Source organism: Equus caballus, chromosome 6 (assembly GCF_041296265.1).
Source record: "Equus caballus isolate H_3958 breed thoroughbred chromosome 6, TB-T2T, whole genome shotgun sequence".
In the NCBI taxonomy this organism is placed as follows: domain Eukaryota; kingdom Metazoa; phylum Chordata; class Mammalia; order Perissodactyla; family Equidae; genus Equus; species Equus caballus.
In genome coordinates, this window is record NC_091689.1 from 69,635,555 (window position 1) to 69,661,792 (window position 26,238).

A 26,238-nucleotide genomic window follows, 5' to 3' on the forward strand; every position below is an offset into this window, starting at 1 on the left:
ATTTTAATGGCAGAATTTGGGAAGGAACAAGATGATTGAAGAGAGTATAAGCATTTTTTTTTCTTTTATCCTCTGGTGAATTTTTTTTCCTGCTTTTTCTCGCCATGTCCCCCCAGTACATAGTTGTATATTTCAGTTGTGGGTCCTTCTATTTGTGGCATATGGGATGCCGCCTCAGCATAGCCTGACGAGTGGTGCCATGTCCACGCCCGGGATCTGAACCGGCAAAACCTTGGGCCACCAAAGCAGAGTGCACGAACTTAACCACTCGGCTTCCAGGCCAGCCCCTCTCCGGTGAATTTTAATAGATAGAATATGATTCCTTGTCATGGAGGCTGCTCTTCATTATATAGTAAATTAGATCTCTTTTTTTTTTCCCGTTTACCCTGTCGTGCTCCAAACATTATCACTTTTTAACGCATCAGTATGCTAGAAATCCACAAGAATGACCCCACTATCCTTGGCCTTTGGGGATTACATTTTAAATGTAGAATGGATTCACTCAGAATTTGAGATTGCCACACATTTATTCAGGCCCTGTTGTTTTAAGAAATATTTGAAATATCCCCTTTTTTGCCCCAACCCCAAAGGAGCAGATAGATTAATTATGGCTGACATAATTAGGTTGCCTTCCTCCGTAAAAGGAGAGCCAGCCATGATCCATTAACATTAAACCAAATACTTGTATTTGGAACCAAAAAGAGATAAATGTAGTTTCTTAGGCCCTATTATATCAGACTAAAAAAATTTTACATTGCTTCTCTTTTCTAGTTGTGTGTGTGTACACAACATGTGTGTTAGGGTAATTGTTGAGAAGTTTAAACCATAGCTCTAGATGATGCTTTGACTTTCTTAATCTTAAGAGAAGCAATAAAAATGTAGAATGATTATCATCGGAAGATGACTTTTGTAAATGTGGATAGTACGATAGAAATGTAAGGGCCAATTAGAACATTTATGGGGTAGATTATTTTTGAAAACTATTTTAAACAACAAGACGACTACACTTTCCATACCATTAAGTTCTTCTCCTGGAATGGAAGTAACACGGACACATTCGAGTTTTGGCTCAATAATAATTGATGTTATTTAATTTAGATTATCAAAAGAATACTCATGTAAAGAGGATATTTATTATGCTCTTAATATCATCTTTAATGTTTTCAAAAAAATTAGAAATATTAGTATTAGAAGAAAATTTCTGGTTATCCAGTCATCACCTTTGCATTGCACCCATGTTCTTTAGCCAAGCACAAAGAGAAGCAGTGAAGCAGCCTTATCTGCTTTTTTATTAAAGAATCACTAATGCTTTTACTTGGAGGAAGGCAAAAGATACTTAGCCATTTAGTAAGCATGCAACTAAATCAAACGACTTCAAAGTGTGATTGGTTACAAGAATAATTGATGTCTTTTGCCTTCCAAGACACCTAGCAGTCATGACAAATTGAACCTAAAACAATAATTGATTGTTTTCCTGTTGAAACCAACATTCCATATGGGTCTTATTCTTTATTTTCTCTAATTTGGTGCTTTCTGAGTCATCTTTTCTTTAAAGTGCCCTTCCTACAAATTTAAAAAATAGTTCTTTGATAAAAACTGCTATTCATTATAAAACATTCCAATTTTTTAAACGTAAATTTTGCTTTATTGAAAGTCTACCATTTGGTATATTAAGGATGAAATGTAGTGCAGACTTATCTCCAGGTTTTAAGTGGAGCTCAATAATGAAAAATGCCACCAGCCACTTTTGTAACAATGGCATCTATAATGCCATCATGTATGCAAGCAATAAAACTCTTCAGGGTGTGTTTTTATACTGAAATTTTAATATGAATGCCCCTAGTCACAAGGATATAGAGAATTGACTTCTTGAAGTGATACTGTAATTTAAATTGCTCCATATGGGGAAGCAAAAGTGTATCAGGGCAGAGGGCATTATTCTTTAGATTCAAATAACTATCAAAAGCATTTTTACTTTTGCGAAGGGTATGGATGGTGAAACAATTAAAGCACATCTGCACTACTTTATCAAGCTACATGTCATTTTCCATGAAGTTTAATACCACATACAGGTTGGTGTACTTATCTTCGCTGAGTGACCTACCCCAATTTTAAAAAAAAAATACCCCAACTTAAAAAAATTATCAAACTTTTTAAAAGAACTAACCCTTTAAAGGTACCCTGTCCCCATAAATAGATATACATTTGGATTTTTGAAAACAATATTTGTTGTAGTCATAAGTATATAACGAAAACTACACACTTCATAGTACTGCAGGGTTGTTAAGGATTCATTTATGCCTTCTAAAAACCTCATATCAAAAATAATTCTGTGAGTTATAATTGTATGTTCCTTTTTCTTGTCTACTTTGTGGAAACAGGGTGCTTTTTTTCCCCTCCAAATTTTAGATCTTATTTCTGGTTATATTCAAAGCCTTAAGTTCTTATTCTGAGCGTATTGTCTGTGATAACTCTAATAATGATCTTTCAAGGCTGGATGTATCCTGAGGAAAAGGCACCAACAGGAGCAAATAAACTTCTAGGGAACAAATGTCTTATTTTTTGCAGGTATCCTTGCTATAATGCAGAATAGAAGATTAATTAAAATTTCCTACATCACGTGATGTTCGTGTTAGCGGGTCTAAGATTAAGCACATGGTATTTATAAGCTAAAATTAATTCAAAGGAAAGAATGTTAAATTTTGTATTCTTCAAGAATGTATTAATATAAAAACTGTGGCTAACCAGTTCTTATTCTTAGGATTTTAGTGACGTCTGTAGTGGATCATGTTACTTCTCCATTCTCATCCAATTTTGGTAGAAACAAATTGCTTTTTATTTTCATATTACTATCTATTATAGATTCTCCTGATTTAGAAAATAAAAGTATGATATATAAAGACCTCTAGATCTACTTTAAATACCCTTTCTGTGATTTTATGCATATATGTATATATGCAAAAACACCATTGATTTCCAATTCTGTTTTTCCACAGGAATGAAATTTTTTTTAGAAACTGTTCTTTTTAATTTAAATATTTTAACATAAATTATTTACATGAATTTTTAGTATAATTCATTCTTATATATGCCCCATAATCGTGTCATGAGAAGATAACTTTGCTTTCTTTAATGATATGGTGGGGAGGAATAAGATTAGGAATTGAAACAAGCCAGAATGAACAGAGGTGGACAGAAAGATACTGCTGGTTTCCAGATCAGAGCAATGTCTGTTAAGAGAAAAGTCCTTAAACTGCAGAAGGGATATAAACTATCAAATATGAATCTACGTAATTGCTTACTCATAGGATCCACTGCACCTGGGCCTTTCACCTTGGCCTCTAAATTATACCATTAGTATCTTAGCCATTACTTTGTTTTTCCTTTAGGCTTTAAAACATAATAATTTCATTCTATTGGGCCATTTTCTGCGCAGCTTACTGAGGTAAACTCTCTAAAGCCAATCGTGGTTTTCTACTGTCTGCACTGAACGTTTGGTAGAATGCAGTGTCTTCTGTGTTTTGAGATGAAATAGCACACGGCTTCTACAAGATAGTTTTTAAGTCATTGGGGTCACTAAGAGTCATATGATGGTCACCCCTTCCTAAAATTCATTATAGATGGAATTAGTGAGATTAGGCAGATTTAGCGAAAAATAAAAAAAAAACTCATTGTAGCATATTTTAATAAGTGAATACCAAATACATAGAGTAATATATATAGGTTTGAGAAGAAACATAATAGTCTGTGGGGGCCATTATGATAATGGAGTTGCATTATATATTACACATTGTATGGATGTTGGAATGTATCACTTTGGGGGAGTCTCCCTTCATTAGCAATCATGTCTGTATGTAAAACTTTGGGGTTGTTTGTGTTTTGTTTTGTTTTTTTACCAAACTAGCATTTCATTTTGTGAGTGACAATTGACTGATACTTTTGAATAAGTGTTATCTGGGCTTTTGAATTGTTGACTGATCAGTTTGAAAAGGTATGTTAGAATTTTAGAGTTAACTCAAATGTGAAAAGTGTACACAAAAAGTAATTTTTGTTTTCTAGCTATATCAATGTAAAAAACTTGCAGATAGTGTATATATTGTGTAACATATGTATATTTGGTCATAAAGGCAGAGAATTAGAAACATTGTAAAATTAAGCACTTTAATTCCTATTAAATATTAAACATTTGTATCTTGTAAATAAATACATCCTTAAATGAATTCGGAAGACTCGTGTTATTTCAGCTAGGATTATGTATGTTCAGTTCACAATTATTTTGGTTGTCAGAAATTTGAGTTGGTTCAGAAAAAAGTTACTCCAAAGGGTACTGATGCTCTTTCCCACCTCCAGTCCCGCCAAAACCTGTGTGAAGTCTTTCAAGAATAAAGCTTGTGACAGAAGCCAGGGTCCCATACGTGTAGAGACGGGGGCTTCTCCCTGTGATAACTCCAAAGTAGATCTCCAGGAACCAGTAAAACAGTGCTGCTCTGTTTTCTGGGAAATGACGGCTTTCCTCCATAGTAGTGATATTGGCCTCCATTGTTCAGTCTTACATAGTGAAACAGAGGTGGAAATGGAAGTCAAGAGAACTGTGTTTGAGTCTTTCTTAGTCCTGCTATTACTTGTTATGTGACCTTACACAATTTACCTGAATCCCAGTAATAAACTCTTATGGTCATTCCAGGAAATAAGAAAAAGACACTTGATGACTACAAAGCACTATACAAATGGCATTTCATGGAACACTTCACTGGGTTTCATTCAGTTATCTTATTGTCTTTAATTTAAAAAATAAAAGATATTCCAAAAAGGTAATCTTAAATGACTTCAGTATGATTTCATAAGTAAAACATTCCAGAGATAATCCTTTTTAGAATTTTTTTTTTTTTGGAGGAAGACTGGCCCTGAGCCAACATCCGTGTGCCCATCTTCCTCCATTTTATATGTGGGTCTCCTACCACAGCATGTGGTGCCATGTCCACAGCCGGGATCCGAACCAGCGAACCCCAGACCGCCAAAGTGGAACATGCACACTGCGCCACCAGGCTGGCCCCCTTTTTAGAATTTTATTACCTTTTTTAGGCCTTGAAGAACTAATTTGTTAATTGATGCTTACAAGCAATTGGCATCAGCTGAAGAATTCTTTAAACTAAATGTTGCCCTTGGCTCATCAATATGACTTGTTTGGGTCCACCTTACACAGAGTGGAAATGGTAGCGAGAGCCAGTGTGGCATACTTCAGAGCTGCTCAAACTCTCAAGTACAAGGAATCACTTGGGGATCTTACTAAAATGCAGATTCTGATTTAGCAAGGTCTGTGATGATGCGGTTCTAACGGGGTCTACGGTAATGTTGTTTCTCAAACCGTCCTTGGAGTAGCAAGCTCACAGTGGGAGGACTGTCCTAGACAGACAACTGGCTGGAAATCCTTGGCTCTGCCACTTACTGTTTGTGACTTTAGGCACAAACTTTTCCTTGAAAAGTTGTGGGACTTAAATTAGACAATATTATAGTATATTGCCCGGCCCCATGAGACATTCAGCACGTAACTGTTAATATTATTAATAGAGATCATTTAGTTAATGCAAAAGTTTGCAGCCCTGACTGACTATACATGAGTCACCTGGGGAGTAGTTAAACAGAAGGATGCCCTGGCCTCACCCTCAGAAATCTTATTTGTCAGGGTTGGGCTGTGGGCATTAGTATTTTCAGAAATTGCCCAGGTGATCCTGATGGGAAACCTCATTTGGGAAACACTGATGGCATATTTACTCCACGCTCGGTCCTTTGTTAAGCATTCTAAACGTACGTTATCTCTCACAAGCCTCCCGACAGAGCTTCAAGATTTTCAGGTAAGGAAACGGGTTAGAGAGGTTAAGTAATGTGTCACTCAGCTCTTGGTGTCCTCCCTCACCCAGGTTAGTACCATGTTCAATCACTACGATCAGACCTTTGCATTCACTCAACTGCCTTGTCCCTCTCTAGCTTTATCTTACTTGCTTGGCAAAACCAAAACCTGGTTTACTCACCTCTGTCTTCCCCATGCCCACACCCATGTAACTGAACAAAATGAACAACGACACTCATTGATCTCGCTTTAAATTCATTACTAGATTACTATTTCACACCTCCTCTCTCCTCAAATCTCCAATACCTTCTCCCTCAACCTTGTCCCAACCGATGACCTTTCCTACCTTACTCCGAAAATTAATTGGCAGAGGACTGCCACAGTCTCCAACAACCACATCTAGCCATCTACCAACACTTGGGTCCACATATTCTTTCTGCCTCTCCATGTTCCTACCTAAACCTGATCCCTCTAAATGTGCACCGTACCTTATCCCCAACTCATGAGCTTCTTAAGGATATTGCTCCAGCCATTGTCCCTTTCTCATACAATATCAATTTTCCCTCTTCACTGGATCTTTCCTTTTTTTTTTTAGATTTTTTTTTTATTTTTCCTTTTTCTCCCCAAAGCCTCCCAGTACATAGTTGTGTATTTTTAGTTGTGGGTCATTCTAGTTGTGGCATGTGGGACACCACCTCAGTATGGCTTCATGAGTGGTGCCATGTCCGCACCCAGGATCCAAACCAGCGAAACCCTGGGCTGCCTCAGTGGACCACACAAACTTAACCACTCAGCCACAGGGCCGGCCCCATTCACTGGATTGTTCTATCAGCAAACACACCTGCTATAATTTTTCCCAACTTAAACCTCTTCACTTCCCCTGCCAGCTACCACCCCATTTTCCCACCCTTTTGGAGCAATACTTGAGTTTTCTCTATTTGTCTCGAATTCCTCTCTTCCCATTCTTTCCTGAATGTACTCCAGTCAGACTTTTGCCCCCATCATTTAACTAAAACTGTGCTTATCAAGGTTACCAATGACTTCCATGTTGCTAAGTACAGTGGTCAATTCAGTTCTCATCTTGACTTATCAGTAGCATTTAACATACTTGATCATGCCCTCCTGCTTAATTCACTTTCTTCCCTTGGCTTGCTAGTCTCCAAACTCTTGGTTTCCTTTCTATTCTTCTGGGCACTTTTTCTTAGTCTCCTTTGCTGTTTTCTACATTTCTTGCAGGCTCCATAGGGGTATCCCAGGGCTAAGTATGTCCTAGGTCTCTTCTTATCCACACTCATTCCACTGGTGATCACATATACAAGCATGCACCACATAATGATGTTTCCATCAACAATGGACCACATATACATCAATTCTCCCATAAGATTAATAGCATATAGCCGAGGTATGTAGTAGGCTATACTATCTAGGTTTGCCTAAGTACACCCTATGACATTCACACAATGACAAAATTGCCTAAGGATGCATTTCTCAGAACGTATCCCTGTCGTTAAGTGACACATGACTGTAATTTCATGCTGTTAACTCCCAGTTTTATATCTCCAGCTCTTAGTATTCCTCTGCACACCAGAAATATTTATCTGATTGTCAGTTCTACTTGGATAACTAGTATACATCTCAAATTTAACCTGTCCAAAACTGAACACCTGATCTTTCCCCTATAAAACCTAATCCATCCATAATTTTTCCCACCTCAGTTAACTGCAACCCTGGTTTTCAAGTCGCTCGGGCCAAAAGTTTTCATCTTTGACTCCTTTCTTTCTCAGACTACACATTTAGTACATCAGGAAATTCTACTAGCTTACCTTCAAAATATATCTGGAATCAGATTCTCACCAATTTCACTGCTACCATTCTGGCCTGAACCATCATCATCTCTTGCCTACATCATAGCAATAGTTTTCTAATTAGCCTCAAGGTTTCCAGCCAGACCTCTCCCGTTGTCAAACACACAGCCAGAGGAGTCTGTTAAAACACAAATCAGATCATGTTGCTTCTCTACCCCAATCCCTCCAGGGGCTCCTCATTTCACACAGAATAAAAGCCAAAGTCGTTTGAGCGGCCTCACAAGGCCCTATATGTCTCCTCCCACCAGCACCCTGTACCATATGTCTCCCTGCTTTTCCTTAAGCAAGCCAAGTACAGGTCAGCCTTATAACACATACACTTGCTGTTCCCTCTTCCTGCAATGTCCTTCTCCAGATCTGCACAATTAACATCTTTGCCATTTTAAGGCCTTTGCTCAAATCTCACCAGCACAGTCCCACTTGATCATGATATCTTAGATTACAACTACCTCCACTCCCAACATAGCACTCCCATTCCTCCTTAATCTCATCTGTGTTTCCCATAGTTCATAGTTCTTGTAACAAACTAAATAATTAGCTATTTTTATGTTTATTTTTTATTGTCTATCTATACCTATTAGAATTTAAGCTCCATAACAGTAAGGATTTTTATCTGTTTTGGTCACCGATGTCCCAAATTCCCAGTACAGTGCCTGGCACATTATGGGTACTCAATTAATACTGAATATAAAAGCTAGGTTAGGGGCTGGCCCCGTGGCCAAGTGCTTAAGTTCACTCACTCTGCTTCGGTGGTCCAGGGTTTCGCTGGTTCGGATCCTGGGCACGGACATGGCACTGCTCATGAAGCCATGCTGAGGCGGCATCCCACGTGCCACAACTAGAAGGACCCACAACTAAAAATACACAACTATGTACCTGGGGGGCTTTGGGAGAAAAAGTAAAATTAAAATCTTTAAAAACAAAAACAAAAACGCTAGGTTATATAAAAGAATAAAATGACCAGAACCTTTCTTCCAAACTTTCAAATTATTATGGGTACAGACCTTTGGAATAGAGGCTGAGGGGGAAAGAAATCAACATTTTATATAGCTAAGTTGTTTTAATAACAAAGCCAGATTCCTGATTGTTTAAAACGTAGTCAAGGACTTCAAAATATAATGGCAAAAATATTAGTCAAACTTTGCATGATGGATTCTTGCTTTTCAAAAATCAGTCTGGGGGCCAGCCCCGTGGCCGAGTGGTTGGGTTCGTGCACTCCGCTTCAGCGGCCCAGGGTTTTGCCGGTTCGGATCCTGGGCACGGATATAGCACTGCTCATCAGGCCACACTGGGGCGGCGTCTCACGTGCCATAACTAGGAGGACCCACAACTAAAATATACAACTATGTGCGTGGGGATTTGGGGAGAAAAAGCAGAAAAAAAAAATCAGTCTGAACTCACTATCACCACCATCCCCACAGCACCTGCACTGTGAGGAAATTAGAGACAGCTGGTCACTGTTCCGAAGGAGCCAGAGGCACTGAAAGACACACGTCCTGAGGAAGTGGGGCTGCAGAGTGGACCTGGCCCAGGTTTTGGATAATGAGTGCTTAGTCTGCAGTCACTCTCATAGAGGAAGTGATTCATGTGTTGTTTTGGTTCTGCATTTAAGTAAAAACAAAGCCAGGTTGCTTTGTCTCAGTAAGGGAAAATGCTTTTATACAGTAAGATTGAACCTTATCGTCCATTATGATATTTTCACAAGAAACAATATTTTTTGATGATCACTTATATATATTGTGATCATACACTGAACTAAGATAATATACTGTGAAAAAAATAAGAATATTGTTTCCATATAGAATCATGTCCAAGGGTGGAAGAAATACCTAAAGATCATCCTAAAGATCATCTTGGAGGTTTTCAATATCTGCTCCAGCAGTGTGTGTCTGGAGTGTGTGTGTGTCTGTGTGTCTGTGTGCTCTTGGGGAGTAGAGAGCAGGCAGGCACAGAATATAGGGAGAATGAACCAAAGGATCCAGGCTTACAGTTATAAATATAGGAGAAGGAACCCTCAATAAAGAAAGATTATTTGCTAAGAAAGTCATGATGCTTTTCTGAGTATACCTTTTTTGTTGGGTTTGACTTTTGAACCATCTCAGTGTTTTACGCATACACACATCATAAAATCAGCTATGGTGAAAAAGCCCAAAAATGGAATACAAATACAAACAAGTGAACCTATCTGTATAGAAAAGAATATCAGATGAATAACATAACCACACTGATGAGACAAATTAGAACTAAGGCAAATTTTGGACACAGTATATTGACTATATATGCTTAGAAGAAAGACAAATAGAATTGCAAACAAATATTGAATTCTAGGTCATTGGTTTGCTTTTCCCAGTGGTACGGCTTAGCATTTCTAACATTACCTTTGCTCTGTTCTAGAAATGAGCAAATAAGTAATATGTTAAGGTTAACGGGAGCCAAGTTTCTCACTGTCAGAGAAGACAGTTACAGTATGGAAAGGGGAACATGATAATACATCCTGTGTTGCTGGACTAGAATTACAGGTATCAGTATGAACTTGAGATTTTATAAAGAAAGCTAGCTGGGTATAGATATAGACACAATACATATAGATATATAGACCTACGTGTGTGTGTATGTGTACATGTACATATATTTCCTAGCTATCTGCTGTGAGGGTCTAGAAGCAATAACACCCCAATAGCAGGAAGCATATCTATGTTGGTTTCTAAGTGCCATTTGCCACTAAAAGGAACAGGAGCTCCTTGGAAAACTAACTGATTCTAGGGCTGGCTGCGGCAGGGAAAATTCAAGATAAGACTTGGTATGATATTGTGTCAGAAAGTGGGAAAGTGCCCAAAGAATGATAGGGACATATCAGAAGATCCAGAAGCCAGCTTAAGTGCCTCCTACTAGTAAAATCTGGGACAGTTGAAAGTGAAAATAAAAAATGATGGTAGTTATATGTCAATTATATCTCAATAAAGCTAGAAGAAGAAACGATGGTAATGGATTTAAATCCATTGAATGAAACAGAAACACATGAAACTGAACTGATAGGAACGAATGGAGAAAAAGAAAAGATTCTTCCCTATAAGGGAATGCAAATAAATAAATAAATGTAGAAGGAATGATGAAGTTAAAAAATTAGCATTTGACAAACAAATTAATTCAGGTAAGAAACATCAACGGACCCTATAACCAGTGGGTGAAAAATTCTTGAGGCCAAGTATCTACATAGTCTCAAAGCTGCCCCCACAAAATTCTTATTAATAACAAAAGGAAAAATAGTAACTTTCCAGTGGAGAAACCTGGTGGGCAGGCCCTTAACCAAGTTAACGTCACCAGTAAGGGCAGACTGGTATCATGGGCCTCGATCTGAGGCTCTGGGGACACACATTACTTCTGCAGTATTCTTGCCAAAGTGCAGAACCTCAATCTAATTATGAGGAAATATGAGATAAACTCAAGCTGAGGAATATTCTACAGAATACCTGGTCTACATTCTTCAAAAATGTTAAGATTAGGGCCGGCCCCATGGCCGAGTGGTTAAGTTCGCGCCCTCTGCTTCGGAGGCCCGGGGTTTTGCCAGTTCGAATCCTGGGCATGGACATGGCACTGCTCATCAGGCCACGCTGAGGCAGCATCCCACATGCCACAACTAGAAGGACCCACAACTAAAAATACACAACTATATACCAGGGGACTTTGGGAGAAAAAGGAAAAATAAAACCTTTAAAAAAAAAAAAGCTAAGATTATGAAAGACAAAGACAGACTGGGGAAATTTTCCAGAATAAAGGACTAAAGAGACATGACAACTCAATGCAATGTGTCTGTAATCCTGGATGGGACCTAGGCCAGAATATATTTTTTCTACTATAAAGGATGTTATTGAGACAATTGGTGAGAAATTAATAACATCTGTAGATTAGATAATCGTTTCTGTTGATTTCCCTGTTTCAGTAATTGCAAAGTGATTAAGTAAGAGGATATTGTTCCAGAAAACATAGACTGAAGTCTTTGACAGTGAAGAGCCATCACGTCTGCAACTTACCCTCAAATGGCTCAGAGACAAAGGAGGGAGAGGGAGATGAATGACACAGCCAATATAGTAAACATGTGAATAGAGAATCTGGCTGAAGAGTAGAGTTCTTGTGATATATTTATAACTTTTCTGTAAGTCTAAATGTATTTCCAAAAAAACTTAATGTTTCTATGGAGTTTACCCTAGTTCTTTATTTTCCTGAATTGTTTGTAAGCCTACATATTGTGATTTTCCTTTTCTTCATCGCCGTACAAATAAAATTGTCTCATAAATTGTCCCAGGAAAAATAATAGTTTGTCTTGAGTCATTCACTGATTCAACCATTCATTCAATATTTCACTATTAATTGAGTGCTTCCTATATACTGACTGCTGATCGTGTCAATATTAAAGGTCTAGGGTTACTTTGACCATTCAGTTGTGACAGTAGGTTTCTTTTTAAATTTCCCTGAGCACACAACGCTACAACACTATCCTCGTATTTTGTCATTCCTCTAATCAGAAAGAATGTTCTTTGTAAACAAAATACCTGGATATTTAAAAATATATGACCCACACTGTCACAAAATGCATATACGTCAACATTCACAAGGAAAATTTCTGACCTCACACCTGTCAACTGTAATCCAAACTAATGTATGATTTAAAAAATGAAAGAAAAACAGGAGAAGCATCTTATTTTAACCAGAGGTTTTAGAGTGGAAATATGAACAAAGCAATATCTGGAATGTTATAAAATTATACATTGTTTCAAATATACTAAAGGAACCGGTGTTGGTTATTTAAAGTGTTGTTTTGATATATATTAATGATTGGTTTAGTTAAGGGAGCCAAGAAAAGCAAATAGATTTTTGGGAGGAAAAATTGTGTGAGAATACAAGAAATAACTGGGGTTTGGCCTCGTGGCACAGTGGTTAAGTGGGCATGTTTCACTTGGGCGGCCCGGGGTTCGCTGGTTCAGATCCCAGGTGCGGACATGGCACTGCTTGGCAAGCCATGCTGTGGTAGGCGTCCCACATATAAAGTGGAGGAAGATGGGCACGGATGTGAGCTCAGGGCCAGTCTTCCTCAGCAAAAAGGGGCGGATTGGCAGCGGATGTTAGCTCAGCGCTAATCTTCCTCAAAAAAAGAAAGAAAGAAAGAAAGAAAGAACAAACTGAGTAAATCTGCGACCCTTCCAACTTCCAGAGCTCCTGCACGCATTTGGGCTTTTCAAAGAGAGACCAGAGGCTGCATAAGTGACACTCGCTAACGTATTTTTGTTGGAAAAAAATGCAATTCCACAAAGGCTCTGAGCTTCCATTGTTTTCAAACTGCAATAGAAAAAGTGTAAATAGGACAAGTTATACATTTCAGGATTCAGAAACCAAAGCAAGAAAACCATGAAACCTGTATAAGAATAGAACAGAAAAGCAGGCTTCAAGCAGCCAAAGTAAAGATCAATGTCCAAAGTCTAAAAATAAAACGGTGGAATCCTGAGTGATTTTATCTTAACCTTTGTTCTCTGTATTTCCCATTTTTTTCTGAAGTCTAAAAATATATTTAGAAGTTAAGAAGAAACACACTATTATTAAGGAACTGCAGACATGCCACCTAAGAATGTGCCACCAGCCCCTGGTAGCAGTCAGCCACCTGTGCATGATAGCTTGCCAATAGTGGTGCCAGCAGGGCAGACCCAAAATGCCTCTTGGCTTCGGGGTATTAATCTGGCAGTTAAGCTGGGCTCCACCCAGAAGAGAGAATCCCCAGCTCCCGCACTTTGTATAACTATTTGTCACCTGAGCCTCAATTACACAGATTATATTATACAGCTGCTGCTTAGATCTTAGTATTCAACAGACTCCTGGCCAAGAAACAACCAAAACACACCAAATAAAAATTCCCTCAGCTTCTGCCAATAACCCTGCTCTACATAAGCTCTGAAAGAGGCCAGGGATCAGGGCCAGATGTGACATACAGGCTCCCAGGTAAAGTAATAATTTGGTGCCTCTTAAAATTCATACTCTTTAAATATTTGTTTAACATTTATTTAGAAGAGAGAAGGAACGGGCAGAGAAGGACTTCTAGGGGCAGCTGGAAACCTCTTCTATTATACTCTGTGTTCCTCAGTTTTGGCAGGAGAGTTGTATATACTTACTATTCACAAAATAAAAAGATGGAAATCAGTTGGACCCAGTTTCACTAGAAAGCAGTTTAGGGACCATTTACTTTTGCTCAAGAGCACCCCCTGGGGGTTTCAAACTATGACAGACAAAGCACATTCTGTACTCTGACAGGAGTAAATATACAATTTTCTCCATATCACTCTTTTCCATCATGACTAGAGCTCATTGATACTTTAGCATCCTTTATACAATGGCAACATGAGTGGCTCCCCTGCTAGCCCACCCCTTCATCCAGCTCTGCTGGGAAGAACAGTCAACCATGCAGCTGCCCTAATGTCCTGTCAATTGCCTTTGCCCCCTCGACTCTGTCCTTGTATTCTCCTTCCCTTAAGAACAGCAGAGCAAACTCCGCAAGTGTGTCCACCTCACCAGTCATAACTGAATCCAAGGGATAGAGCACAACAGCTCAGTCTTGAGCTGGGATCCCCAAATTATAGATATCTCTTTATAAAATAGGGATGCACTATACCTAGCCTGGGGTCTTGTTAATTTCATTTAACATCATACTCTAAGCACTTTATCTTCAAAAGCAGTTTTACATAGTCATAGTCAGCATTTGAGGGCTTGCTATGTGCTAGACACTATTCTAAGGACTTTACATGAATTATTTAATTTATACTTCACCACAATTTATCAAATTTGCTATTCCTCGTTTTTCACTAGTTTAAGTAATGCTTCAAAGAACATCTTTAACTTGCTATTGAACGTTCCCTCTGTGACTGAGGTTAGATGTCACTGGAAACTTCCCAGGCAGGTGGTTCAACTGAGAGGAGAGAGTGGGAGGAAGTAACACCTGAGAATCGTGTGGGACGTGCATTGAAAAATGCATACCTAGCCCACTGCTGCAATTTTGTTGTGCCTGGGGCATGCGCTGGCAGGTGGACAAAGATGTATAATTTTCTGCACAAATGATTCTGATTCATCCCCTCTTCCTCTACCTGCCCACCCCCATTCTTATGAACCACTGTGATAGTTAAAAGTGAGGGAAGAACATTAGTCTTCAGGGTTACACTTAGGCCATGAGCCCTGTTCAGATGGGATCTCAATGCTCTGGCTTGCTCTCTGGGACCTCACACCCTCTTACTCTCCACCCAGCAACCCAAAGGCTTCACTGAGTGTCTCTGGGGTAAGTTTCAGCCTGTGTCAGGGTGACTAGAATGAAAACAGAGAGAGCTGTCCAGCTGAAAACGAGAAAGGAATGAAAGGATCCACAAAAAGCCTTTCTAAAGCAGTAAAACGTTTATAAAGGAGAAAGGAAACTGGGGGGTGGCCAGGGTGTATTCCCAGTCTTTGCCTCCTCACATTCCAGGGCAGTGTGAGCACTCAACCTGGTTTTCTATCTCCTTTCTTCTCCATCTCCAGGAACGTTTGGAGATAGTTTTGGGTGTCACAACTGGGAGAGGCATAGTGCTACTGGCATCTAGTGAGTAGAGGCCAGGGATGCTGCTGCACATCCTGTGGTACAGAAGACAGTGCCCTCATAACAAAGCATGTTCCAGCCCCAAATCTCAGCAGTGCTGAAGTTGAGAGGCCCTGCTCCAGAGCCTTTACTTTCCTACAACCCTCTCCTCCTTTCGTCTGTCCCCTTTCTTGTGCTATTTCCCTTGGGTCCAAATGGAAAGATAATGACATCTAGCTAGAATGCTTTATGGACCTCAAGTAGTGTCCCTCTGTCCTCAGTCTGTAGTTGGTGAGTATTCAGCAATAAGGTCCCTCGAGTAAAGTGACTCCTTATCTCATCTATGAAATCTGGGAACTCATGGAGAGACAAGAATAGCCTAAATACCAGTGGACTGGGAACACGATCTGTGACCTGCAAGCTTTGAGGATCACTGTCCTTAAATAGTCTTGAACTATGACTGCTAAACTTTTGTCTTTCAGAGCCATCTCTATTTCTCTAGCTTAACATTTTCCTAGGATATTCCTCAGCATTGCCATTCCTTGGGGATGACTGGATGATTGGGGGCTATGAATTGGGGCCCCCAAAAACCACTCCTCACCCCCACAACATGTCATTATGATTCGTGTTCCTATTGAACTTGTAAATTCAATGGAGAAATAGAACCGGTGTTAGTCGTTACCTGATAACTTCAGAAACTGATTTTCTGAGAAAATGTATGCCTTGAAGAAAGAAGGCCTCTGTGCATTTTTTTGCTTAAATAATTAAATGATTAGTGTCCTGATCTGAGGGTGTTTTATCACTATTCATTACACCTCGTTACATTTCTTCAGAGCTGTAGGGTAAGACAGAACCCGTAGAAAGGACTTTCAAAGATTTGACAATGACAAAAGGGCACCAGGGCTTCTGACTTTAAAACCTTTCTTCAACACACCTATACTAAACTTTAAATATACTTCATCTGTGAAGTGAAGAGCTAGGAAGGAAAGAGAGAAGTAGCTGATGTGGGTTCCCATTCAAAGACCTGAACACAGTGCTAAGTGTCTGTATCTACCATGTTTGGGGGACTATATGAAGCATCTCTTTCATCCTCACAATCTGATAGAGTAGGATGAGAAAACTGAGGCTCAGAACTTTAAGAGAACTCCTCAGGGACATATATCTAAGGAGTGGCCAAGGTAGATTTTAAGCCCAGGTTTATCTGGCTTCAAGGGCCACACAACACTAATAGCTACTGTTATTGAACAAATTTTATGAAAAAAACACTGTTTTAAGCCCTTTATATGTATTATTTTGTTTTAAATCTCACCACTATTCTTTCATGTATGTTCTAGATGAACAAACTGAGGCTCAGAGAGCTTACATCATTCATCCCAGGTTAGAACTGGTAAGTAGAACTTGGATTCAAGCATATTTTGTCTGCCTATAAAACCCATGCTTTAGAGAATACAGAATACTCCTCCCCAAAACACCATTTCCACCTTACCAGGTTGCCCTAGATGCATTATCTCATCAAATTCTACCACGACTCTCTGGCAAGAAACATTTCTCTTTTTTGCAGATGGAAACATTGAAGCTCAGAAAGGATAGGTAGCCTATCTAAGGCCACACATCCCCCATCATCCATGGATTATTACATTAGGTAAGGAACATTTCTTGGTACTCACTCCAAAAATAATTTTCAAGTTCTATCAGTGTGGGTGCCTTTTGAGGCACCACTGCAGGTTTTCTGTTTGTTTGTTTGTTTGATTTTTTACCATCTCTCTTCTTTACAAAGTGGACAAGTGGATCTTTTTTTTTGGTGAGGAAGATTGGCCCTGAGCTAACATCTGTTGCCAATTTTCCTCTTTTTGCCTGAGGAAGATTGTCACTGAGCTAACATCTGTGCCAGTCTTCCTCCATTTTGTATATGGGACACCACCACAGCATGGCTTGATGAGCCATGTGTAGGTCCGTGCCTGGGATCCAAACCTGCAAATCCTGGGCTGCTGAAGCAGAGTGTGCAAACTTAACCACTATACCACCGGGTCAGCCCCCCAGTGCTATTTTAAAAACAAACCAAATCATAAACAACATTTACAGGTGTTAAAAAGAATGAGGTGATGCTACACACACTGATTTGGAAAGATGCCTACAAACTAGTAGGTGAAAATTTAAAGAAATGAATTGTAAAACAATATGATGCTACTCCCACTTACACATGTGTGGAAAATTCCTAAAGCACACACAAGAAACCTTAATGGTAATTACTTCCAGGGCAAGGGATTTGACAAGGTGTCAACAGAGTTCAGATGACTTACCTTCCCCTTTTTACCCTTCATTATTATTTTTAAAATTCATTTCCACCCTTTCTTTGAGGTGGAAAAAAAAAATGTAAAAACAGCCTTCAAAGAACCTCCTAGCTTGAGGACATACCCTAGTTTGGGTGTGATAAAAGTAATCTAAATCTCACCAACATGCTAACGCTGTATCATGGGACCTGGAGAGTGAGATGTGCGATCTATAACACACAATCGGCAAGCGGGGTGGGGGTGAGGGTGGGAAAGTGGCTTTTAGTGAACCTCTGGATCAGGTACACAGGCCAGAGGTATAAGCCTTGGGTAGCCTCAGCAGACTAACACAGATACATAGAGATTTTTATACTTTTTTTTTTTGAGGAGGATTAGCACTGAGCTAACTACTGCCAATCCTCCTCTTTATACTCTTATTCTTAGATATTCTTTGCTGAGAGAAGCACACTGTTTTTAGCAGATGCTTTGAAAAGCCTACTTCAGGACACAAACTGAACTCCCAGGACAGGAACTTCTCCAAGAATGTGTCCATCAGGGTAAGGCTGCTTAATGAAGATAATTAACACCAACTTCTGCAAGAGACCTCTAAATCTTAGTGTCTCTACACCACAAAGATTTATTTCTTGCTCATGTTACATGTCTAATATGTTTTGGCAGGGGACTCTATTCCACGGAGACACTCAGGGACGAAGGCTGACTGAGGCTTGACCGTCTTGCTACATTACTCTCTCAACATGTGGCTTTCGAGTTTGCCAAAGCAGGAGAAGGAAGCTAGAGGGTTGAACAAGGCTTTTCACTGACCCAGCCCAGAAGAAACACATGCTACCTCTGTTCCCAGTTATTGCAGAACTAGTCACAGGGCCCCAAGCAAACTGCAAAGGAGGTTGGGAAATATGAGAACCATACGGATATTTAATGAATACCAAATGTTCCTGTCATACTCCTTGTTATAGATCGAACAGTGTTCCCCCCAAAAGATATGTTTAAGTCCCAACCGTTAGTACCTCAGAATATGATCTTATTTGGAAACAGGGTCTTTATAGAGGTAATCAAGTTAAAATTCCTTCCAGTTAAAATCCTTCTTCTGTCTCCTGTTAAAATGAGGTCATTAGAGTGAGCCTTAACCCAACATGACTGATGTCACTATAAAAGGAAGTCATTTGGACACAGATACGGACATGCACAGAAGGAAGATGCCGTGAACACATGCAGGGAGCAGATCACCACGTGAAGATGGAAGCAGAGATTACAGGTATGTTGCCACAAGCCAACAAATGCTTGGGGTCACCAAAAGCTAGGAGAGAGGCATGGAACAGATTCTCCCTCAAAAGGAGCCAATCCTGCTGACATCTTGATTTTGGACTTCTAGCTTCTGGAACTAAGAGAGAATAAATTTCTGTTGTTCTAAACCAACGGTTTGTGGTACTTTGCTACAGTAGTCTTAGGAAATGAATACATTCATCTATCAAGTTTTTGCATAAAGAAATTTAATACATGGAATTACGTGCTTATGAATCTGTTAGAATGACTAGAAAAACAGGCTCTAGGCTAGATATCCTGGAATTACAGTCATGCTTTGCTTAACGATGGGGATATGTTCTGAGAAATGCATCATTAGGCGATTTCATCATTGTGGGAACATCATAGAGTGTACTTACACAAACCTTGATGGTATAGCCTACTGCACACCTAGGCTATATGGTACTAATCTTATGGGACCACTGTCGGATATATGGTCTGTCCTTGTCCGAAACATCATTATGCAGTGCATGACTGTACTCCCAGAACAATGCCACAAAATTGGGGCACCAACAGTTACTGACATATTTACCACAATCAGGAGCTGGCTCTCGGGATCTCTTCACCCCAGCGCCTCTCTGAGAATCAGGAAAGCATCATCAGAACTATTAACTCCAGAACCACGTCATGCCTCCTATGATTTACAGAAGCAAAATGGATGCCTTATGCAACTCTTCCATCCTCTGACAATTTAGTTCAAAATTTAAGCTTTGGGTGAATGCATCTGTTTTATAGGACTAAAATTATATCTGGGACACTAGTTGCAAAGAATTGGGAAATGTTTTTAGCTTTTCAGCTTCTGAAGCAAAGAAGGGCCCACAGGAAGGAGGTTGAAAGACATTTTGAACAAGCCATTCTCTCTTTTATTTTTCCTTTTATCTTTTTAGTTTTATGGTTTCTTTCTTTAACATCCTTCCTCTCTCTCCTCTTAAATGTTCCTATTACCCATTCTGCCCTTGGCCGTTTTTTTTCCTTCTTTATATTCTCTGGACGACTGCATCGATTCTATATTTGTCCAGGTGTCTCCACCTCCTCTATTACCACGCTAGTGTACATTACCATCATCTCTGACTTGAATTACTGCAACACTCCCTATCCGGTTTCCCATTCTCCCTTACCTCATCCCAATCCAGTGGGTTGGGGGTGATCTTTACAAAATTCATAAGATCATGTGTCTCTTTACCTACTCTGCTGATTTTCTCCATTACTTTCAAGATACACCTCTAGCTCCTCACTGTCATGAGTTCACCTCTGACTGACCAGCTGTTAGCCTTGCCCCTCACCATTCTCTCACAGACCCTCTTGCCCTATACTTAGCCTCACTAAACTATTTAAAGCATCCAGAATGTATCACGTCCTTTCCTTCCTCTTTACCTTTGTACAAGCTGCTCCCTCTGCCTGGTGTGGAAGTTCTCTCTCTTCCTTTTTATCTGGTCAACTCCTATTCATCCTTTAATCCAGGAAGCTCAGGTTAGGTCCCTCTCCAATGTGGTGACTTCTATGATAGTAATTCTGGTTACTTGCCTGTTTTCTTCTTGCGAGGAGGGAATGAGAAGAAAAGAGATTTGAGGAATGCCAATGAATGTGTTTTGTTCACCTTTGCCATCTTGAGTTCTTAACATAATATTTAATGCCCATTCTTCTGTTTTCTTTTTAATCTTGTTTGTTTTTGTTTTTGCTACTGGTGTGAATAGTGGCACACATTCAAGACCACGGTCTGGATTTTGGGGTACATCATTTTCTACCTTTGCATTAACTTACAGTACTGCTCATGCTGTTTAAAAACTTTCTTTTGTTTTGGTGGTACGTCACATCCTTAGTAGTTATATTATTATTCCTATTTCATAGATCAGGAGTTGGGAGTAAGGTCATGGCTTCTTAAAGAGGATGATTAATTCAGAACTTTTTTCCTTTTGCTGTAGTAGTTCTAAAATAACTTGTTAGTCCCTGACTAGCCCAGATGAAGTATATTTAATATGCAAAACACTTACTTAATCATTCATTCATCCATCCATCTATCTATCCACTCATCCATTTGGTCAAACATTCAGTAACTGAAAAGGAATTAGAATAAATAAAAGTCATCAGAAAGAAACAAAAAGTCAACTTTTGGATAAACCTTTATACATGTTATAGATGCTGCACTTAGTACTTTAAGGTATACTGCATTATTCACCAATTTTACTAATTCTGTCACTGATGTGTAAGTCTTGCCATCCTTCACGACTGTATGGCATTTCGAGAAAATTGGTTGTTAAAACTTAAATTGTGGGTCTAGCCCTGTGGCCCAGTGATTAAGTTCGGTGCGCTCTGCGTTGGTGGCCTGGGTTTGGTTCCCGGCATGGACCTACACCCGTCCTCAGAAGCCACAGTGGGGCGGTGTCCCACATACAAAATAGAGGAAGAATGGCACAGATGTTAGTTCAGGGTGAATCTTCCTCAGCAAAACAAACAAACAGAAACCCAAAAAACCACTTAAATTGACTCATGCTGCCCGCTACTGGTTAGACCGACTGGCTGGGGAATTAGAAAGGAAGGATGTTCTAAGTCTCTACTAGACGTGGTTGCTAAAGGAAGAAATCCAGGGTAGATGTCCCTTTGTTTATCACAAGGTATTAGTAGAGCCGTTGGATATGCAAAAGTAACTAAGAGCTAAAAAGCTAAGCTCCTCTTCACCATAAAGAGTGAGCTAATTGAACTGGTGTGAGGGAGATAAAAAAGAAGCCTGGAAAACAGAGGAAAACGGAGATCTTAGGAGCTTCTAAGAATGCCAAATAACATTTTAGGAACCTGGAATACAGTGGTAAAGAAAAGAGGCTAATGAGAAAGTTCCAGAGACAGGGCAGGTGAAGTAGCTTAAGAACACGGATGTCTAACATGCAATTTCCGGTTGTTGGCATTACTGTGATGTAAAATCACTCCATTATCTCAAACAGTTAGCAACATATGCCGCATGTTTTGAGGGTGGGAGGATTAAAAGAAAGGCTAAGTTCCATTGGTGTCTGGATGTGGAGCAAAGGGAAGAAAATAGTCTAGGGAGATGAGATGCCTCTACTACTCTTAATTGTGTTGTCACACTGCCCTCTAATGGGTTGTCAGTATCTCACCAGATTCAATTGTTGGCTTCTGAACCACCTGATGGATTCCACCATCTGCTGACAATTTCCTACACCTGCTAACAAAGTATGTGTTAAGCTTGAGGCCTAGGGAGTAGTGCAAATTGATTAAAGCTGTTTACTTTATTGTCTTTGCAAAATACAGGCAGTTTCTAAAATATAACAAGAGGCGACCCGATCAGAGTTGTATATTCTATATTAACGTTAGATCTGCATGCTCCGCTATGCTTTCAAGGCATGTATAACGGCAGCTTGGCTATGATTGATGATCAAAACATTGGCATAGGGGCCGACCCCGTGGCCGAGTGGTTAAGTTTGCGAGCTCCGCTGCGGCAGCCCAGGGTTCGGACCCTGGGCGCCGACATGGCACTGCTCGTGAGGTCACGTTGAGGTGGCGTCCCACATGCCACAACTAGAAGGACCCACAACTAAGATATACAACTATGTACGGGGGCGGGGGTTGGGGAGATAAAGCAGAAAAAACAAAAAGATTGGCAACAGTTGTTATCTCAGGTGCCAATCTTTAAAAAAAAAAAAAGTTGGCATAAAATGATATTGGACACTTACGCTATTAAAAAGTAGTCTGAATGATCTTTTGCAAGAATTATTAAAATAATTTCCAGTTATTAATTTAATTCAAAATAAACTTTCTCTCATTAGGGACTTTAAGTTAGAATGAAGCCAGCCATACAGTAATTTGGCAGCTATTCTGATCAGGAGTCGTATGCCAGGCCAGCCTCACATGTTTTGGCTGGGTTTGATTGCAAATCCTGGTTGCAATTGGACCAATTCAGAGCTGCTTAAATCCTTGCTATTCCAGACTTTCCAAATAAAAGAAAAGGAAACCCTAAGTCCACTAGAGTGGTACTATGGAACAAGCATCATACTAGGTGGTGGAGACCACTAGCTAAATAACTTCTGCCGTCAGGGAGCTCACTATTGGCTAAGGGGGAAGGGCATGTTACTGTCATGTCACAGTTCTTTCTCCCTCCCTTAGGTAAATATAATGCCTGCCTAAGATCCACATGCCTAATAGGTACTTGATAAATATGTGTTGAGTAAATGAGAGAACGAATGAAGAAATGTGGCAGTACGTGTAGAGGTTAAGAGTTTGCCAAATAGTCTGTTAGATCCCAGCTTTGCCACATACTAGCTATGTAAATCTATCACTCTACTTAAAGCCCTGGGGCCTCAGTTTCCAAATCTGTAAACCCTTCCCAAGAGGCAATTGTAAAATGCTGAGCACAGTGCCTCACATACAGGAAGTACTCAATAAATAATAGTTTAATAATATTGTGTGAAAAGGGCAACAGAGAAAAGAAGAAGAAATAAACTATGGGGATTTGAATTGCTAGATTATGTGCTATATATGTACATTTAGAAGTATAGGGCAATTGTTGGATTTGGGAAGTTTTTTTTTTTTTTTACAGTGAAAAAGGAGTCTATTTTATTCTCCAAAGCCAATTTATTCCCTGTGGTAGGAAACATGATCTCTGGAGACAAAGAATCAAATCCTTATAGTTCCATAACCGGAGGCAGAAAATTCTCTGGTTAATTCAAGTTAAACAATTCTCAGGGAAGGCCTCTAAAAGCTCCTGCTTGGGTCAGGTCCATCCCCAGACCAGTCACCTTAACCTGCTGTGGTAGGCAGAATAATGGTCCCTCAGACACATCCATGCCCTAAACCCCGGAACCTGAGAACTTTATATGGCAAAAGGGACGTTGGAGACCTGAGTCAAGGTATGGACTTTGTGATGGGGAGAGCGTCCTGGGTTATCCAGGTGGGCCAATCTAATGATGGGTTCTTAAAAGCAGAGAACCTTCCCTGGATGTGGTCAGAAAGTGATGGGATGACACAAGAAGGATTGAAGAGATGTGACACTGCTAGCTTTGAAGATGTTGGAAGGGGGTCAAGAGCTAGGAATGTGGGTGATCTCAAATGTGGAAAAGGCAAGGAGATGGACTCTTCTGCGGAGGCTCCAGAAAGAAATGCCGCCCTGGTGATACCTTGATTTTAGCCCAGTGAGACCTGAGTTGGACTTCTGACCTACAGTGCTGTAAGATAAAACATTTTTGTTGTTTTAAGCCACTAAATTTGTGGTAATTTGTTAAGGGAGCAATAGGAAACTCATATACCAGGGAAACAGGGTGGAAACACAGTTTCAGTTCCTCCCCAGATTCACTCAACCTCATCTGCCTGGAGGCAGCTTACAATGAGATCCCCTATGGCCTCCAGCTTACAATGAGATCCCCTATGGCCTCCACAGGGCTCATCTCATCCACAAGAGTAACTTGGTTTGAGACAATGAAGTAGATGATGCAGAGGGAAGCAGAGATAAGAGGCAGAGAGAATTCTGATGCTGCCCGAGTCCCTGGTTCCAGGTATTTTTGAGACCAAGGTCATGCTAGCCCTTTGGTTATACAAGTAACTGACTCCTCTTTTCGAGCCAGTTAGTTTGACTAAATTTCTGTGACTTTCTTTTTTAAGATTGGCACCTGAGTTAATAACAGTTGCCAATCTTCTTTTTTTTTCTGCTTTTTCTCCCCAAATCCCCCCAGTACATAGTTGTATATTTTAGCTGTTGGTCCTTCTAGTTGTGACATGTGGGATGCTGCCTCAGCATGGCCTGACGAGCAGTGCCACATCCATACCCAGGATCCGAACCAGCAAAACCCTGGGCCAAGGAAGTGGAGCGCACGAACTTAACCACTCGGCCACGGGACTGGGCCCCAATTTCTGTGACTTTTAACCAAACTGTCCTGCCTAGATTATTAATCACAAACTTACAGTGAGAGTGGGATGGCTGAAGGAGAAGAGTTCTTAAAAAAGCCTTTGGAGACAGCACCAGTTAATGGCTTAATGTGATTTCATAGCAACCCACTGAGAAAGACTTTATCCGACTTTCGATGAGGAAAGACATACTTATTGGCTAAGCGGCTTTCCCATAAGCAAGAGTGTTGTGAACTTAAAATGTGAAAACCCAAATTGGTTTGCTTCCAGTGAAATACACTGCACATAGAGTATCCTGCCTGTGTTAAAAAAAAAATGTTATCAAATTAGAGCCACGCGTTTTCAAGGCCTCAGCACTTCCTGTATCTGCAGCCTCAGACAATTTTCTTTTCTTCTGTGTCTGATGAACTCGATGCTCTAGCGTCCAGACAAGTACTGGACTATTCTGTTTAAACCTAACTGGTGGTGGTGGTGGGGTGATATGAGGACTTTTAACCATTGGCCATTTAATTATTCTTCCTTCTAAAAAAAGATAGAATTAAAAAGTAGCCACTATCGTTCCTGAAGCATGTTAACACCAGGCTCTGTGTGTTCCATTCTAACAGACATTTTATAATTTAAATGGAAATATATAATGCCATGCAAAATTCATGACATTTCTCTTTCTGGAACATACGTATGCTTGCTTTTTAAATTTTACCATTAGCAAATAGGAAAAGATTATGTCTATTGGCGCCCCAAATAAGGAAAAAACAGTTGTAGTTGCATCATTTTTGCCCCAGGGCACCCTGTCCCTATGAAGCAGTTACTGGTTCTGCCCATGGAGCTATACCATGAGCCCACCCTCTCCATTTGTTGGCCTTCTCTTCAGGGAAGGAACACAGACTGCTCAGAGAAAAAGAAGAGAAAAGCTCCATCAACAGAGGGCTGAGAAGCAAAGTGGGTAACATCTGACTATCATACAATATCATCTTGGGTAGAAAATAAAAGGACTTGGAATAAACGTCTTTGGTCTGCTCTCTGTTTTTGCAGTTCTGAAATTTTGTCTCCGAAATTTTCTGAAAAAGGAATCAAAGAGAAGGGAATGCTCATATAACTTGATGATGCTGAAACACCACTAGTGGACCTTCAGGTCTTAGCTGAGATGACATTTCATTCATTTGTTTAAAAATATTTATTGAGTACCTACCACGTGTCCTGCTGAACAAATTGAGCATATTCCCCAGGGCTACTGTGTATGGCTGTGCCAGTGAATGGTACCCACTGACACTGTGTAGTGCACAACTTCCACTACTGCAGGTGATCCCTGCCTTCATGGAGATTAAATCCAGCAACTTCTAGGAAGTCTTGTTTGAACTTTCACTCCCCCTCCCCCATAGAAAAAGTGCTCCCATTATGTGCTCCATAATACACCCAGTCATAGCACTTTACGCCTTTATTTATAATGGGGTCATAATCTGTTAGATTGTAAACTCAGAGGGGACTAAGATTAGGACTATCTTG

General features: G+C 40.0%; 1 long non-coding RNA gene across 7 annotated transcripts in view; it reads right to left on the reverse strand.

The window, feature by feature from the left end:
- The window catches only part of LOC106783274 (uncharacterized), a 120,585-nt gene that overhangs the window by 93,382 nt on the left and 965 nt on the right, over nucleotides 1-26,238 (reverse strand). For 4 of the 7 annotated variants that reach the window (XR_011440030.1, XR_011440031.1, XR_011440028.1 and 1 more), the window contains exons 3-4: nucleotides 20,263-20,422; nucleotides 19,421-19,522 (exon numbers count right to left, since the gene is read on the reverse strand). This is a non-coding gene — a long non-coding RNA (uncharacterized lncRNA). Of the gene's footprint in view, nucleotides 1-3,635; nucleotides 4,549-7,671; nucleotides 7,832-8,453; nucleotides 8,598-19,420; nucleotides 19,523-20,262; nucleotides 20,423-26,238 lie in introns of those variants that run through there. The other 3 variants (XR_011440027.1, XR_011440025.1, XR_011440026.1) reach the window with 2 other exon arrangements.